Source organism: Arvicanthis niloticus, chromosome 12 (assembly GCF_011762505.2).
Source record: "Arvicanthis niloticus isolate mArvNil1 chromosome 12, mArvNil1.pat.X, whole genome shotgun sequence".
NCBI lineage: Eukaryota > Metazoa > Chordata > Mammalia > Rodentia > Muridae > Arvicanthis > Arvicanthis niloticus.
Window position 1 is genome coordinate 69320222 of NC_047669.1, and position 15613 is coordinate 69335834.

The window sequence follows — 15613 nt, forward strand, 5'->3', positions numbered from 1 at the left end:
AGGGCGACGTGGTTGGAGGCCTGGCGCTCAGTAATACCCTCCTCAAAGCTACACCGAACTCGGCCGAGGCGAAATAGAGAGGCTATTACAAGCGGAGGGCGTGGCCTGGAACGGGGCGTGGCTCCAGACACGGGCGTGGCCTGGATCTCGGCAAGGCTTCAGCTATGGGGCGGGGCCTGGGGCGGGGCCTGAGGCGGGGCGGGGTTTAGCGCCGGGAGGCGCAGGCGGCGGTGGCGGAGTGGAGCGGAGCGCAGGGGAGGAGACGGGCGGCCGTCCGCGCGGAGGGAGTGAGTCACCTGACCGCCACTTGCCGCCTGCAGTCGGGCCGCGCCGCGCCTCGGCTCCGGTGAGTGTCTCGGGCGGTGAGGGCTGCCGTCCTTCCGTCCTTCCCGGGGGTCACCGGGGCTGGAGGCGGGCGGCCGCGCGGGCCTAGAAGGGGCGGCGGGCTGCGCGCTGTTTACGCGCAGCGCAGACTCTCCGGGCTGGCCGTGCCGGCGCCGCCCTGCACCGCGCTCCGCGGGCCGCGTCCCGCTCCGCCTGCTGCGGGGGCAAGGCCGAGCCGGCCGGGGTTCCGGGACCACCCGGCGGTCCGCGCTTCCCTTTGTTGCAGCTTGGCGCACGTTTGTAATTTAGACTCGCACAGCATCGACAGAGTGCATCTCGGTGTTAACGACACCAGCTTTTGTGTTTGTGTCCGGTAGGGCCAGGGCCAACGCGTTCTCGATCTTCTCCGGTACTTTGGTGTCATTTAGTGGAATTGCGCTGGTTGGCTTTTATGTAGTGAGCCCTCTACGTTCAGCTTGCGCTGAGTCAAGGCAGACGTAGTAGTAATTCTGAAAGAACGTGTGTGGGAAAATCCAGCTCCTTGCGACAGGCTTGGAAGAACAAAGACTTTTTTTTTTTTTTTTTTCCAGGATGCTGTTCTTTTTTTTGGAGAATTGTAGAGTTGTGACTGCTCGTCTGGAGGATGCTCCTGCTGGGTCTTTGTTTAGGTATAGGAGCACTCCTTTAAGCCCACTGGGTTTGCAGGGAAGGCAGGTCAGAAAGATTAAAGGATGACCACCGTAGATTTGTTAGTGGCCGAGCCTTTGAGCTCTACAAACATTGAGAGAAATGGGAAGAGGTACGGGTTGGCCTATTCTTCCTGCTCTTGTGGTAGTGGTGCAAGCTCTGGGCTGGGCTTGAAGACGCTTGCCACTTCTGGCTTTGGACATCGTAAGGGAGTCTAGGGGAAAAAAAGGCTCCTGGTGAGTCACCTTGGAGTTGGGTAGTTTTGGAGGAGTGATCGCCTCTTGTTTAACCGTCGGATCTGTCAAGTGGCTTCCCTTTGTTCGCTACGTTGGTTGGATAACAAGGTAGGGTGACTCTTTAAAAGAGTTTGTGTTGCTGAGTCATTCACCCCAGTCTGAGAGGTAATTAGGAACAGCTGGTGCAGATACTCGCATCGCATCACATGCCTCCACTATAAAAGGCCGAGCTGCACACTAGGGGTTGCTTCAGGAGGCCGGAGGGGGCCCAGCTGCGGGCTGCGTGTTTTGAGACAGGTAATCAGTGGATGACGTGGGAGAGCATGCTTAGGACGTGGCCAAGTAGCACCGAGGTGGTGTTTAAACAGCAGCCTCGTGGCCTACTGCGGGAGAATCAGTTTGTGCTGGAGGAAGCTGTGTCCGAGAGATTTTAGATAGAAGTGAGGCAGTCAGCAGGGTTGTAACTAACGAAACAGTATTGTAACATTTCATTCCTTTGCTGTCCCTGGTTTGCCTTTTAGTATTGATGCAGAGTGGTGGATACATGCTTAAATTACTCTTTATAAAAGTTTATTTTTTATGCGGCCACAAAGGCCTTTTCCTTTTAGGGCTTTTAGGTTTTCCTGCATAACTAGTTTCTGGAGTCAGAGAGGTGGTATAGAGTCTGCAGGTCTTCTTGGGTCAAGCTCAAGGAGAGGGGTCTATGTATGTGTCTGTCTCACTCTTTGGATTTTATGGATCTTGTGTGATTTCTTTTTGCTTGAAAAAAAAAATGAACATACTCACACCAGTCCTCCGTGCAAAGTTTGGAAAAGGAAACCCATATGAAGGGGAGAAGCTTCTTCCCTTTGACCAAAAGAATGGTGATTAAAAAAAAACATTTATTTATTTATTTGTTTGTTTATTTATTGTTTTGTACGTGTATTTGTGCAGAGGTCAGAGGACAGTTGCATTTGTGGTTCTCTTTGTTTATCCTGTGGGTTCTGGGGCAGGACCTCAGGTCATCAAGCTTGGTGGCAAGTGCCTTTATCCACTCACTGGTTGCATGGACCCCAAGAACTATACCAAATTCCTTATTATTGATGGTCATTCCTTTAAAACATCTGTAGCAGGGAAGTGGTAGGTGTGCTGGTTTAGATTTAGGTGCTGTCAATCATGTCTCTTTTAGATGTTAGGAGATTTCACGTACTGCACAGGATGACTGATCTAACATGAAAACACCCACAGCAAGAAGTTAAAGAAGCAGAGTGACATCAGTATTTGCATATTAGATAATGTGGTTATGCACACTCTATCCTTTTTTCTATTGAGGAGTATAAAATTTTCTTTCCACTGCTACTACCGTTATTCTAGGTCTGCAACAGATTTCTGTGTGTGTGTGTTTTAATTTCTGATCTCTTCCGGAGAAGGTGTAGTTATTCAACATATTCTTCGTATTTAATTTCCACTTCATTTATAGCATTTTTATTGTGAAGACTAGAAGATGTACATTTCTTACTAAAAAGTTAGCATTATAAATAAAAAAATAGTTACCTTTTGATAACATTTTATTGGATTCGTAGGTGGTTGGTGGGGTGTGTGATCTGAAGAGTAGAGGCTAGAAGGCTTGATAATTTTCACATTGGAATGTAATATTTATAAAAAAATCTTTAAAATTACAGCCTTCTCTTACCCTTTGGAAGCCTGTGGAGTTCCCTTTTTTATATTCTTGTGATTATTCTTGAAACTGTTAAATATAACATTTAGATAATCCTTGGGAAGTGGAATTCCTTAGACTGTCAACCTCTTAGTAGTTACTAGGGTTTTTTCTTTAATTTACATTTTATTAATTCTCTCTCTCTCTCTCTCTCACTCTCTCACTCTCTGTGTGTGTGTGTTTGTGTAGGTTTGAGGACAACTTGTGGGAATAGGTGCTCTCCGTCGCGTGGGTCTGGGCACTAAACTGCGGCCTTAGGCTTGGCAGCAGGCACCCTTACCCACTGAACCTTCTCACTGGCCACTGTTTACCATCCGTTCCACCTCAGGGCCTGTGTCTTTGTACCTCTGTACTGTGTGGTGACTCTCACAAGAACAGCTACAAAACTTGTTGAAATGACTAAGTGTCAGAGGACTCTGCACAGAGCAGGCAGCTGAGGTTTTTAACAGTCCCCTCCCTTCACTTTTCTGCCTATTCATGGGATAATTGAATCCCGAGTCTTTTGAGGGCTGAAGGGATTATTTTAGGTGGTGAGGTGGATGATTTATGAGATTCTTGTGAGTAAAAAATATATATATATATATATATATATATATATATATATATGCGCCAAGTAACAGACGCAAGTGATGTCTGACGCATGGGGAACGTGAGTGCTGTTTGCTAAAGCCAGACTTTTTGCCGAGAGAAACATTTCAAAACTGCAGGTAAAATACCGGTTTACATCACTGTCAACGAATTGACATCTAAAGTTGGGGTCCCTGTACAGTTGATAGAGAAGCCGTAAGCTCTGGGTGGGAGATGAAGAACTGAATTGCTAAAGATCATGTTCCGGCAAAGTTGCTTGTCATCCTTACGCCTTGGGGTCGGTGTCTTGCTGTTTCTGAAAAAATGGGGATGATGATGGTGGTGATGATGATGATGATGTTGGTGGTGGTGGTGGTGATGATGGTCTCTATCATAGATTGCTGTGAGGAGTAAGTGTGTTACTGTGAATCAAGTGGCCAGGACATAAACTGTTAGGTGCTATTTTCTGGTGTCCAGAGAGAGAGGCAGGTTGGATGCTTTCTTACATGGCTTTCTTAGGTCCTTCTGGGAGCCGAGCTAGCGGCTACCATCACAGGTGAGCTGGAGGCTTGCCAGACATAGGGCAGGTGTTGCCACTAGAAATACAACCCAAGAGGACACTGTTGGTAGCAAGGTTTCACCTTGGTGCCTTTGGGCTCTCAGCCTCTGCAGAGCTGTGGAGCACCCCATTCTGCCATGCTAGTTAAATGTAACTGGTTTTTGAAGTCATAAAAAGTACTTTGAATTTTCTGTCTGGATCCTTGAATCCTAGTTGGGGATACTCTCACCGTCAGGTTTAGCGGCCACTTCCTCCTTGCTTACTAGTGCCGGAATGGAACTGTTCTCTCTGTTCTGCTTCCTGGACTCCGTCTGGTTTATGGGGGAACATGTATGGTACGCATTTACCCTCCAGCCTGTAAGCCCTGGGTTTCCTCTAGGTGACAAACCTGCAGAGAAGTTACCTACGATAGGGACCCAAGGACAAGGTGTGTCTAGCTGCAGTTGTGTCTGTCATCTTTCCTAATGCACAGCACTTGGATTCTCTCAACCCTGCGAGTGAGTTCCTGCTGGCGAGACGCGTCTGCCCCTCCCCCATCCCGCCATGCTCAGCGAGCCTTGGCTCAGCGTTTGCTTGCTAACCTGTCTACTGATTGCACAGCGATCCAGCGTGGGCTAGTTCTGCTCCTCTGGGCTTTGAAACTTGGCTGGTTTTTTTTTTTTTTTTTTGTTTAAGCAGTTTACTGGACATGGTGTCCTTCTTGACTGTATACTGAGTTGACACACTTAGAGGTTTTAAGATTCCCTGCTTACCTGTAATTGACGCAGAGTGGATTGAGCAAATGTAACTCGGGCTGTGGAGCGGTTTCCTATCTTGTATACCTAACATTTTCTTTCTTGTCATCATGCTCAGAGCGGACCTTTCTTACTTCCACATAGAACCTTAGAGTTTATTAAAAATTGCCCCAAGGCAAACCTGGGGAACAAAGAAACAGGGGCTGCCAGAGTCCTTCCTGGGTGTTTAACTAACTGCTGTTAGGGCACCTGGACTGCCCTGAAGCTGGCCAGCTGCAGGCTCCCTTCTCAGCATTGGGAGAGTTTGGAAGTGTTCACAATGCACTGAAGTTGTGTGCAAATTATATTCTGTTAAAATGAAGTTTAAATGCATTTCCTCAAAGCCCTAGGATAGTCTTTGTTCAAAAGAATACTTTTGTAATAAAATGATTACTACTGGTTTCTGTCTGTCTTAGTGTTGCGTCGCAGTGAAGAGACCCCATGGCCATAGCTGCTCTCATAAAGGACAGCATTTGTCTGAGGCTGGCTTACAGTTTCAGAGGTTACCCGTTTTCCTGGCAGGGAGCATGGTGGCACACATGGTGCTGGAGAACTAGTTGAGAGTTCTTCATTTGACTTCACAGGCAGCAGGAAGAGGGGCAGATGCCAGCACTGGTTCCAAGGCCCACCTCAGTGACACACTTCCTCCAACAAGGTCACACCGTCTAATGTCTGTCAAGCAGTGCCATTTCTTCATGACCAAACATTCAAATCTATGAGCCTGTGGGAGCCAATCTCACTCCACCTACTATCCCATCTGATAATACTATCCTATCTGATAATACTATCCTATCTATCTGATAATGTTTTCAAAGTCTTTGGCAACTTTTAGATGGCGTCAGTGACACTAGACAGTTGCCTTCTCATTCCGCCATAAGCCTGAACTCCACACAGAAGTTTATTATGGCAGAGCCTTTTTGCTGTTCTTCTGTAGGTTGGACATTAGCAGTGGGCTGTGTTTCTAAGATGTAGATTAAACAGTAGAGTGAGGTTTCTGCCCTTCTTCCCTCTTCCCCAACCATCTGTTTTATTGCTGAAAGGTGCTTTTGACCGAGGTGGTGAAGACTTCAGCATCCATGGGAAGGGATAGGGACACCCACCCCGCTCCCTGCTTGCTGGTGTTTTCCTATGCCTAATGTTCTCTCTCTCCCAGAAGGATGTCAGCATCCTTTTGATGTTGGCTCAATCGATGCAGAGAGTTGATTACAAAATATAAAGCTATAAACATTTATTAATGTTTTAATATATTTATTAGGCTGTAATTCCAGAGTAAGTGGTTTCTGGCCAGAACAGTAATTTTATGTGTATATTTTATATTTAACCACTAGTTTTGAAGTGAAAACTGATTACTGTGTTGGCTCGGGTGTCATTTCCAAGGAACTGATGTTAATTTACTGTACTTTCCTGACATGTCTTCTTGGCACACAGCTTTCTCCTGTCTAGGAGCCATCTTTTAAATGGGAAAATGGGCCGAATCAGAATTTATGGATTTTAAAATATATATGTGTGTATAAAATAAATATATATGTAATGTATATTATAATAATATATTATTAAAAATATATATTCTTTCTTTTTTCCCTCCCTCCCTCCCTCCCTCCCTCCCTCCCTCCCTCCCTCCCTCCCTCCCTCCCTTTGTTTTCATTTTAGTAAAAGACTTTGTTATTGGACAGGGTTTTGCTGGTCTTGAACTCCAAAACTCCCCTGTCTCCACCTCTGGAATGTTTGAGTCCTAGGTGTGCCTGCCTTAGCAGGTGAAAAGCATGGCGCCTTGCTGAGTGAGCACCATTGAGAGAAATCAATGGAGCCTGCAGGTGATGCTGAGTCTGTGGCCACTGTCAACTTTTGACACTCTTTTGATTATCTCTTTGTAGTAGAAGACTCCACATGATCAAGCTCTGCTTCTTTTGAGTTTCTGTAAGGTGTGTTTTGTTCTGAGGGCTTGCCTTTATCTCTGGTCTAGTTAGCCTCAGACCTCAAGTATCTGGGACCCCTTGGAGTAGTCTCTAGAGTCAGCTGACACGAGGAGTTCTTGGCAGAAGGGCTCTGAGAGGACTGTGTCCCTTCACCCTCTCCCATTAACTGCAGCAGCTATCCCTGGGGTTCAGGATGGGTAAGGTAGATTTTGGGTTTGATGGTGCTTTGTTCTTGTGCTTCCAAACTCACACACAGATACGTGTGAGTGTGTGTAGATAGTAGGGTGGGCTGCTAAATTTACCTGAACATGTGTGACATCAAAGCTTGTTAAACGCTCTGTTTATATATGCAAAATAGGAAACAAATACAGCTTTATATGCCAGGAACGATTGGCAGAACTTTACAGAGGTTACAGCTTAATTACCAGGCCAGCAGACTTCTGTCACAGCATGGCCAGCTGTAGTAAACCATGCTAGGGAAGCAGACTGCGAGCTGACGTTTGGGGAAGTCAGAGAGCCTTAGTCAGATGACTTCATGGCTCGGTGGAGGATACTGCTAGCGTTGGCAAGTCTGAGATATTCTCCAGAAGCTTAGCTGTGGATAAAAGGTGGAGACAGTGCCAGCATCTGTTCTCCCAGGGTTGCAAGATAGCTCATTCATCTCAGTGACTAAGTTCTCTGGAAGGAGAGATACCTCCACTCCTGCCATGGACGCCTCTTTATCAGTGTGTAAACTTTTCTTAAAGTCTGATAGATGTTGCTCCTATCACTTGTTTGTATCAGGATTCCGCCAAGCCAGGGTTCACTATGTCAGCGTCCAGGGAAATGAGTGGAACCTCTGATGGCTTTAATGGCTGACATCTCTGTGTGTGTGGTGGCTGGATGTCTTCCTCTGTCACTCCCACACCATAGCTCTTTTTTTTGTTTGTTTGTTTTTTGTTTTTTTCTTTTTTGATACACGTCTCTCACTGAATCTGGAGCTCATTCATTGGCTTGGCTGGCTGACCAGTACAACCCAGAAATGCGATTACCTATGCTCCTGTGTTCCCCACACTCTTAGTGCTGGGCTCACAAGTGTGAACTGCTACTCTGGGTGCTGGGGACCCAAACTCAGCTTCTCATGCTTGCTTGCAGAGTGTGACTTTACCCTAGGCCACCTCCCTAGAACCAAGACACTTTTCAAAATAAAACTTCATGTGTATTTGGTGGTCGTTGTGAGGCCATAGAGGTGGGAGCCTGTATGTTAAAGTCACCGGTAGACTTTCCACAAAGCTAATCCTTTATGATGAGTGCAGAAAACCCCATTGTGAAGATGGAAATGTCACTTGTCCCTTAATTTAATTGACTTTTAAAATAAACATGAGCTGCATTTAACTAAGGCATGCTTTTTATGCTTATAGCTATTCTTTTTATTTATAAGGTAATGTTTTTAGAGTTGATAATTTGAATGCATAAACAGAAGAACAAGAAAAAATTACCTCAATATTTTGATGAATATCCTAGGAGTGTAGTGATGGAGGACACCAGATATTACTGCTCGTGTTAATTTGAGATGCCTCTTTGGCATACATATAATAATTTGAGTGTATATCTGGGTACGTGAGTCTGAAAGTTAAGACCGAAGTCAAGATTAGATCACAAACAAACAGGAGTGTCTAGAGACCTAGGGTTTATGTTTTTTCTGTGGCTTTAGATAAGCTTGTGAAGGTGGTTTGTGGGAGGCCAAGATGAGGTGAGATGTGAGGACAGCCTCGGTTCTCTAAAATCTGGAGGCTTTCAGACAGAGGAGGGTTATCTTCATTTCTTTTCTTACTGCTCTGATAAAATACTCTGACAAAAGCACCTTAGAGGAGAAAGAGTTTACGCTGGATCACAGGTCAGGTGTTTAGTCCATCCTGGCTGGGACTTCGAGGTGGAAGGAGTTTGCTGCTGGTCACATCACCTCCACAGTTAAGAAAAGGAGAGGTGAGCGCTTTAAGTGCCAGCTCTGCGCTGGCTCCTCTGCCCCTGTTCTGAGTAATGATGGGTCTTCCCACACAGGTCAGGTCTCTTTCCTCACAGGCGTGTCCAGAGGCTGACACCCCACCAGATGATTGTAGATTCTGTCAGGTTGATAATTAACAGACAACAGCCTGCTGGAGAGGTAGGTTGGAAGGTGGTGAAATGTTGGGATCCTGGCAGCCCAGCGATTGCAGGGAGGAGATAAAAGGGTGTTGAATGTTGCTGAGGAAACTTGGAGGAAACTGACAATTTGGCTTTGGTGGACTCACAGGGAACTGCAGAGAGGGAAGAGGAGACAGAGTGAAATGCCCTTCCTGGGAGAGTAGAGAATTCTAAGTATAAGTGTGTATTAGCCCGGGTCCTCTGTAGAACAACCAAGAGAAGTGCTGTATATTAAGAGAGTTAATTAGATTGCCTTACAGGATATTGCCTGAGTGGTCCAGCGATGACTCTCTGCACTCTGCATGGAGGGAGCTGAAGCTGAGAACCAGAGTTGCCCAGTCTATGGGGCTGGATGGCTCAGCAGCTCCAATTTGGTACCAGAGGCCTGGGGGATTCCTCAAGAGCCACAGGCTTTCATTCCATGTTGGAAGGCTGAAGCTTGGGCTCTGATATCTTCCAGGGATGGCTGCAGTGTAGACAGTGAGCAAGCAGGCAAAGAGCAAAAGCTGTTCTCACTGGGCTTCCTCAGTTCAGGCTGCTGCTAGGCTAGCAGTTCCCATCCTGTGGGTTCCAACCCCCACAGGCTCACATATCAAATATGCATATCAGATATTTCCATTGCGATTCATAACGGCAAAATTTATTATGAAGTAGTTACAAAACAAGTGTTATGGTCTGGAGTCACCACAACATGAGGGGCGTGTTTAAGGTTCTAAGGTGAAGCACTGTGGCAGGCAGTGTTGCCCACGTGTATGATGGGCCCTCACAGGTGTGCCCAGAGGCTTGCCTCAGGACCGCTTGCAGGTCTACCGTGTGGACCATCTCAAAGGGGATGGCAGGATCACGAATTTAGAGGGACCTTTGTATTACGGTTTGGTGATGAGTCCTGTGTAGCCACATCTCCCCTCACACACTGCATTTTCCCACCTTTCTTAACTCCTTATTTGGTCAAAATCTAAGATCTTGGTTTAAAATTGATTTTTCTCTTTTGGATGCCTTTCCTATTTGAAAAATCTTTAAAGGTTTTACTCACAGCCAGTTTACCCACAATTTATATTTAACTGAATCTGACTAGGTTTTGTCACTATTTCTGTGAATGCCTTTCAGGTTTGCATTTAGTGAAATCAGTCTTTTGTTTGGAGTGTGAAAAGGTAGACGGAATAGCCTGGTTTACTGCATCCTAACTGCGGAGACGCGGTGGTATTCACTCAGATCTGGTGTTGAACTTTTTGGTGACCTGTAGGATGTTTATATATCAGTCTGAGACTGGTTGACTTCCTGTCTCTCTCTCCCCTCCCTCTTATACTCATGTTGATTTTGTTTCTCCTGTTAAGAGCCTGTCTCACTCAATTCTAAGTAGCTTTTATTGTTTGCTTGGCCCCATTAAGATAGGACAGGATCATTTGAACCCTGAATTGTTAACCTAAAGCTTTGCCACATTGGAGATGATTGAGGCAGGTCCCCTACTGTCACGTGACCAGTCACTGCACTGAGGGAAGAAATGGAGGGGAAGGAAGGAAGGAAGGAAGAAAAACCATCTGTTTTTAGAAGGTGTGACTGCATGGAAAAGCAGAATTTACACGGAAGCTGCCACAATTAATGAGTTAGTTAAGGCTGTAGGGTTCTGGTTCACATCTCAGAAATGTGTTGCAGTTATGTAGTAAACATAGAGAGTAAAGCCCAAGAGCTCAAATGTATTTACAGAAACCACAAAACGTATAGGAATAGATTCAATAGAAGATGCACTAACCCCCTCTGCTCTAGCCATCATCATAACATTAAGAGAGATACTAAAGAAGTCCTTAAACATGGAGAGGCAAGCCATATTCGAAAGCTGGAGAACTTGATTTGTTAGCTGTTTTCTCTAAATTAATGGTAGTTTTATTGCAACTATAATCACAGTTCTACTTGTTCTTCCAAGTCAAAGATAATAATAATAATATTAAAAAGTCTAGGAAGAATTAAATGGATTTCACACCAGGAGATAAGGAATGGGCCAACAGGCACATGCAGGATAGTCAGTATTATTAGGCACGAGGAAGGCACATAAAACCCCAGGGAACTGCTGTGCACACCGTGCTAGCTAAGACTAGAGGATGGCACATCAAAAGGCAGTGCTGCTGCTGGGCGGCTGGAACTGCCATGCTGGTAGCAAAGTGAAGGGATTTGGTCATCTGCGAAGCTATTGCATGGGTGCTAAAGAGCAAACGCCTCCCATATCACTCAGCCCTTGTGTGTCTGGTGGTGTCTAATACAGCTTGATTAGTATCCCAAGCTGAGGCCAGATCACTTGTCTGTCTCTATCACCAATTAAGTGGATGAACAATTGTTACATATTTTGTATGATGAAATATTTGCCAATACCAACAGAAAAGACGCATCAGATGTTCTTAGTATGAGTGTGTAGTAAAATCATTCAGAGGAGTGAAAGAAACTTGATAGTACTACAGGACACAACCCATTTGCATATCAAAAGGAAAATTCATGTTAATGTACAGTGATGGTGACAGATGGCAGGTCATTAGCTTCCTGTAGCCAGGGACATGGAGGAGCTGACTTCAAGTCATGTGGAGTTAGAGCCCGTATGCCTTGATGCTGGTTTCAGGGTTATATACTAACTTCCTCCAGGCTTCTCCAACAGTTCCAACTCCTTGCTTTTAAGCCTAACTTTGTTTTAAAATTTCAAATATGATATTTAGTTCTGAAAAATATATAAGGCAGTCCAAGAATAGAGGCGTTCATGTTAGATCTCAGCAACTGGGAGTCAGAGGCAGGTGGTTCAAGGCCAGCCTGGTCCACAGAGTGAGTTCCAGAACAGCCAGAGCTCTATAGAACCTTGTCTCAAAAAACCAAAAACCAAATCAAAACAAAAGCCAGGAAAACAAACTGAACGAACATGGCATGACTTACCTATGTACTTGTTCAGTTTGGGAAGACGGGGAAGCCCGGCCAACCCGAGCTGCTCCTCAGTGCTGCCAGGGTCTGAGTGTCTTTCTCTACTTTTAGAAAGACCCCCCCCCCACTAAAGCACAAAGAGGTATGGGGGGGGGAGGGAGATGCTACAGCGGGGAGGGGTTGAAGCTAGAGAGAAGAGGGGTGGTGGATGGAGAGCACAATTGGGGAGGACCAGTTAGAACACAGCATTTGAAAGTGCTGTGCGAAGCCCTTGCTTTGTGTGCTGACTTAAAAATGTGGCTTTAGAAAGCTATGCCTTTTTAGCTGTAGCACATTTTTAACCTGTCTCTCCAGGGTCTTCCTGGTCTAGCTTTCAACCATGCCCCTTTGGAGGTGCTGCTGGCCTCTGCTTTGCTGCAGTTGTTTGCTTGGGCTTTAAAAAAACATTTTCAGCAGCATTTCTTGTCCCATCCTGCTTTAGGCTTCCTTAAGGCTAAGAGAACTGACCAAGTCTTACGGTTTTGGGAAAACGCTGCTGGTTTAAATTTCCACGAATTTTGATGTTAAGGTTTTGATGTTTTGATGTTAAGGTTTTTTTTTTTTTGGAAAACTCTAGGATGATAATTTTAAAAAATATATAATGTTGAGGATTCTTTTCTGTGGGCAGCCTCATCTTAATTTTTAACATTTTAAAGAAAAATAAAAGCTCCCCCAACCCCCGCCCAAGCCAAAGGGCTAAGTGTGTACGCGCCATAGTGTGTCGGCTGTCTGTCATCTACTTGAAAGAGTTATGTAAGGCCAACTACCAGAGTTCAGAATGCTCACATCTGGGGAGCTTGGAACTGACTTGGGGAGTTAAGAAGTTGATCAAGGATCAAGAAAAGTTTTGGGGTCTGGAGCTTACCATTAAAAAGCCATGCAATCTAGTTAGGTGGACATGAAGTCACCGAAGCTGATGAGGACAGCCAGAAGCAGAAGCATCGAGGAGAAGAACCTTCTAGAAAGGAGAGGAAGTCAGGTTCAGAAAGCTGGACCAGCTGCAGATCCAGGCACTGCTTACACAGAACAGCCATGATGAATGCCCTGTGTGTCAGCTCTGATGTCTATTGGTCAGTGTTTGTCTAGACAGGAACATATTCGTGTGCATACACATAATGAACACACGCATGCACACGATTGACAGAATTCATTTGACAGTACTATTTTCTCATTAATTAGTAGTATGGTTAAGTGAACAGTGACCAGCTTTTTACTTCAGTACATGCTGTGATACCTGTTGGGTATCTTGTGTGACTTGCTGACAGCTGCTGCCTTGTTTTCTTACCCTGGATCCTCCCTCTCATTTTGAGCATCTAGGGTGAGTTCTTGAATGAGCCTGTTTTTCATTTGTGTTCTCGTGGCACCTCGTGGCACCTCATGTGTAGGGTGGTACAGGTAGCCATCTTAAATGACCTTGTATTGTTCAGTGAAAACAGAAGGTTTGGATGGCGGTCTTCTTTATATGGACACAACACTCATCATTGTCTTGGGATTTGTGTGGCAAATAGTTCTTCTCACACTTGCAGTTTTATTGTCACACACAAGGCCCTGCCATCTTAGGTCACCTAAGGCTGAGTTTTTTCCTTATCTGAAGTGTTATTACATCGTGATGAGTCAGAGCCTTGTGCCTTATTTTCCAGTGTCATTTTGAAAGTGAAAACACCAACCAAACAATAGCTGTATTAAAATGTAACTTGTACACCTTGGGTAGAGAACAGACATTTCCACACTGAAGTTCAGGGAACTTTGAAGTGCATGTTCATCCTTGGTCAGCTTCAGGGAGTGAGTCAGCAGTTCCGTCAGCACACCCTTGCTTTCAGTGGGGCAGTGGTGCATTTCCGAGAATACAGAGCCAGTCCAGTGTAGCGAATCTAGGCTTGGATTTAATAAGTCAGCAGTCACAGATGTGGGTGCCTGGAGTGTTGTCCTTCGCTTTTAGGTTTGAGCAGTGTTAGAAAGTGAGAGCACTGTCTTTCGGTCGGTGCTTAAACTCTGCATTACATTAGGGATCTGCGTAAGGTTAAGGTGGGTGTTGAAAGGAACCGTGCACGGTCATTACGGTCATTACTTGTTACGTAGCTAAGGTGTTAGGTGATTACTGACACTTAGTTTGGAGCACTCCTGGGTACTACCGCTCAGTGATGGGGACAGATGTTGAAGTGTGTTTGTTGCTGCAAGTCACTGTAGTGGTGGTGTTTACAGTTGGTGGCCCTTACTCCTCAGTTACTCGTCTAGGGTTGTATCTCCAAGAGGTCCTAGCCGGGATCCTGAGGGCCTCTTCGTTCTGGAACAGCCATCTAAGCACCTCCTCCTGTGAGCCCTGAGTAGTGCATGTCCATTCACCAATAGCTTTGTGGAATGTTTGGATTTGGATTGTATTACGTGATCTGGGATTGTATTAAAATGTCAAGCCATCCATCCATTCAGCAGCAGACGTCTCTGTCTGGACAAGTGCTGTGGACTTGGATGGTGACAGAACACGGTCTAGACAAACTTGTAACATCTAGGCCAAACTTAAAGGTCTTGAGGAGTCAGCTGGCTGAAGTCATCCAAGGGGCAGGCCAGAAGATAGCAGTGTACCTGAAGCCAGAGTTATTGGAAGTTGTGAGCTGCCCAGAGTGGGTGCTGGGATCCAGACTCTCGCCCTCCTCAATAGCAAGAAACCTAACCCCTGAGCCATATCTCTAGTTCCTGGGATTAATTTTTAAAAAGTAGAAAATGTCAGAGTACTTTGTCTGGGGTAAGAATTAAATGCTGATACATGAAGCTTTTTCCCCAGTTTTAAATTTTGTGTAACTACACTGGTTCCTGAGTAAGCTTGGAGCGGTGTAGGATGAAAAGTATTTGAACAAATGAGGGCTGGGTTAGAGCTGGAGAGACAGGTTAGAGGCAGGGGCCCCAGGACTCGGCACAGAATTGTATAATTGTGTATGTGTGTCTGCCCAAGTGAGGGGTGTGTTGCAGAGGACCATGGGAGAACTGAGATCCCAAATGGGACCAACACTTGATCCACTGGGAGGGAGAGAGCCTGGCCTTCTTAGTGGGTCCTCATGGTGTTCTGATCAGTTCCTGATGCTTGCCGCCCACAGTTCCTGCTGTGGTCACTTGGGATCCAAACAGCCTTTAGGTTACGATGAGCCATGCCCAGCTCTGTCTTTCCGAGGAGAAGAGAAATGGCAAGTTGGAAAGCCATTGTGGGGTGAGACAAGGGCATACACAGAATGTTGGTGGAGAGGGCTGAACTCCTGACATCGCACACTAATGATAACATCCGTCTCTAGGCTTTTCCGCTTTTCTGTGGCTGTGCAGTGTTCACCAGACTGACAGTGATAAATGGATGAGTAACATGCCTTTAAAGGTTTTTAAGTTGGGAGGCAGGAAGGTGTAAGAGCCATCCATCATGGGGCAGATGGATGTCTCTTGGAGACTGCCTTGACTGGCAGGTCAGTGTGGACAGCTGCCTTGAAGGAGGACACTCCTGGCCCTGGAGCTCCCGTCCTTCATGGGATAATGGAGTATCGGTAATCGCTAAGCAGTTCCTAGTTATTCCTGTTGATGATGGAAACACAAAGAACCATTTAAACAATCTGTCTGCTCCTTCTGCAAAGGTACAACTCCAAGTTCCACTTACCCTCATGTTTAATGTCACAGTCAACAGTGCAGTCCTGTGCTCGGCTGGGTCCTTAACCTGATGCAGAGTTTAAGCATGTACTGAAAGACAGTGCTCTCATTTACACTTCTAAGGAGTTTAATCTTTC

At 45.7% G+C, this 15613-nt stretch overlaps 1 protein-coding gene across 4 annotated transcripts in view; it reads left to right on the forward strand.

Moving 5' to 3' along the window:
- Positions 1–201: 201 nt before the first annotated feature.
- Positions 202–15613, forward strand: part of Bach1 (BTB domain and CNC homolog 1) — a 34920-nt gene continuing 19508 nt past the window's right edge. For 2 of the 4 annotated variants that reach the window (XR_013113639.1, XM_034515656.2), the window contains exon 1: positions 202–346. The gene's annotated coding sequence lies outside the window, so the exon portion shown is untranslated. Of the gene's footprint in view, positions 347–1399; positions 1545–6741; positions 6765–15613 lie in introns of those variants that run through there. The other 2 variants (XM_076943112.1, XM_076943113.1) reach the window with 2 other exon arrangements.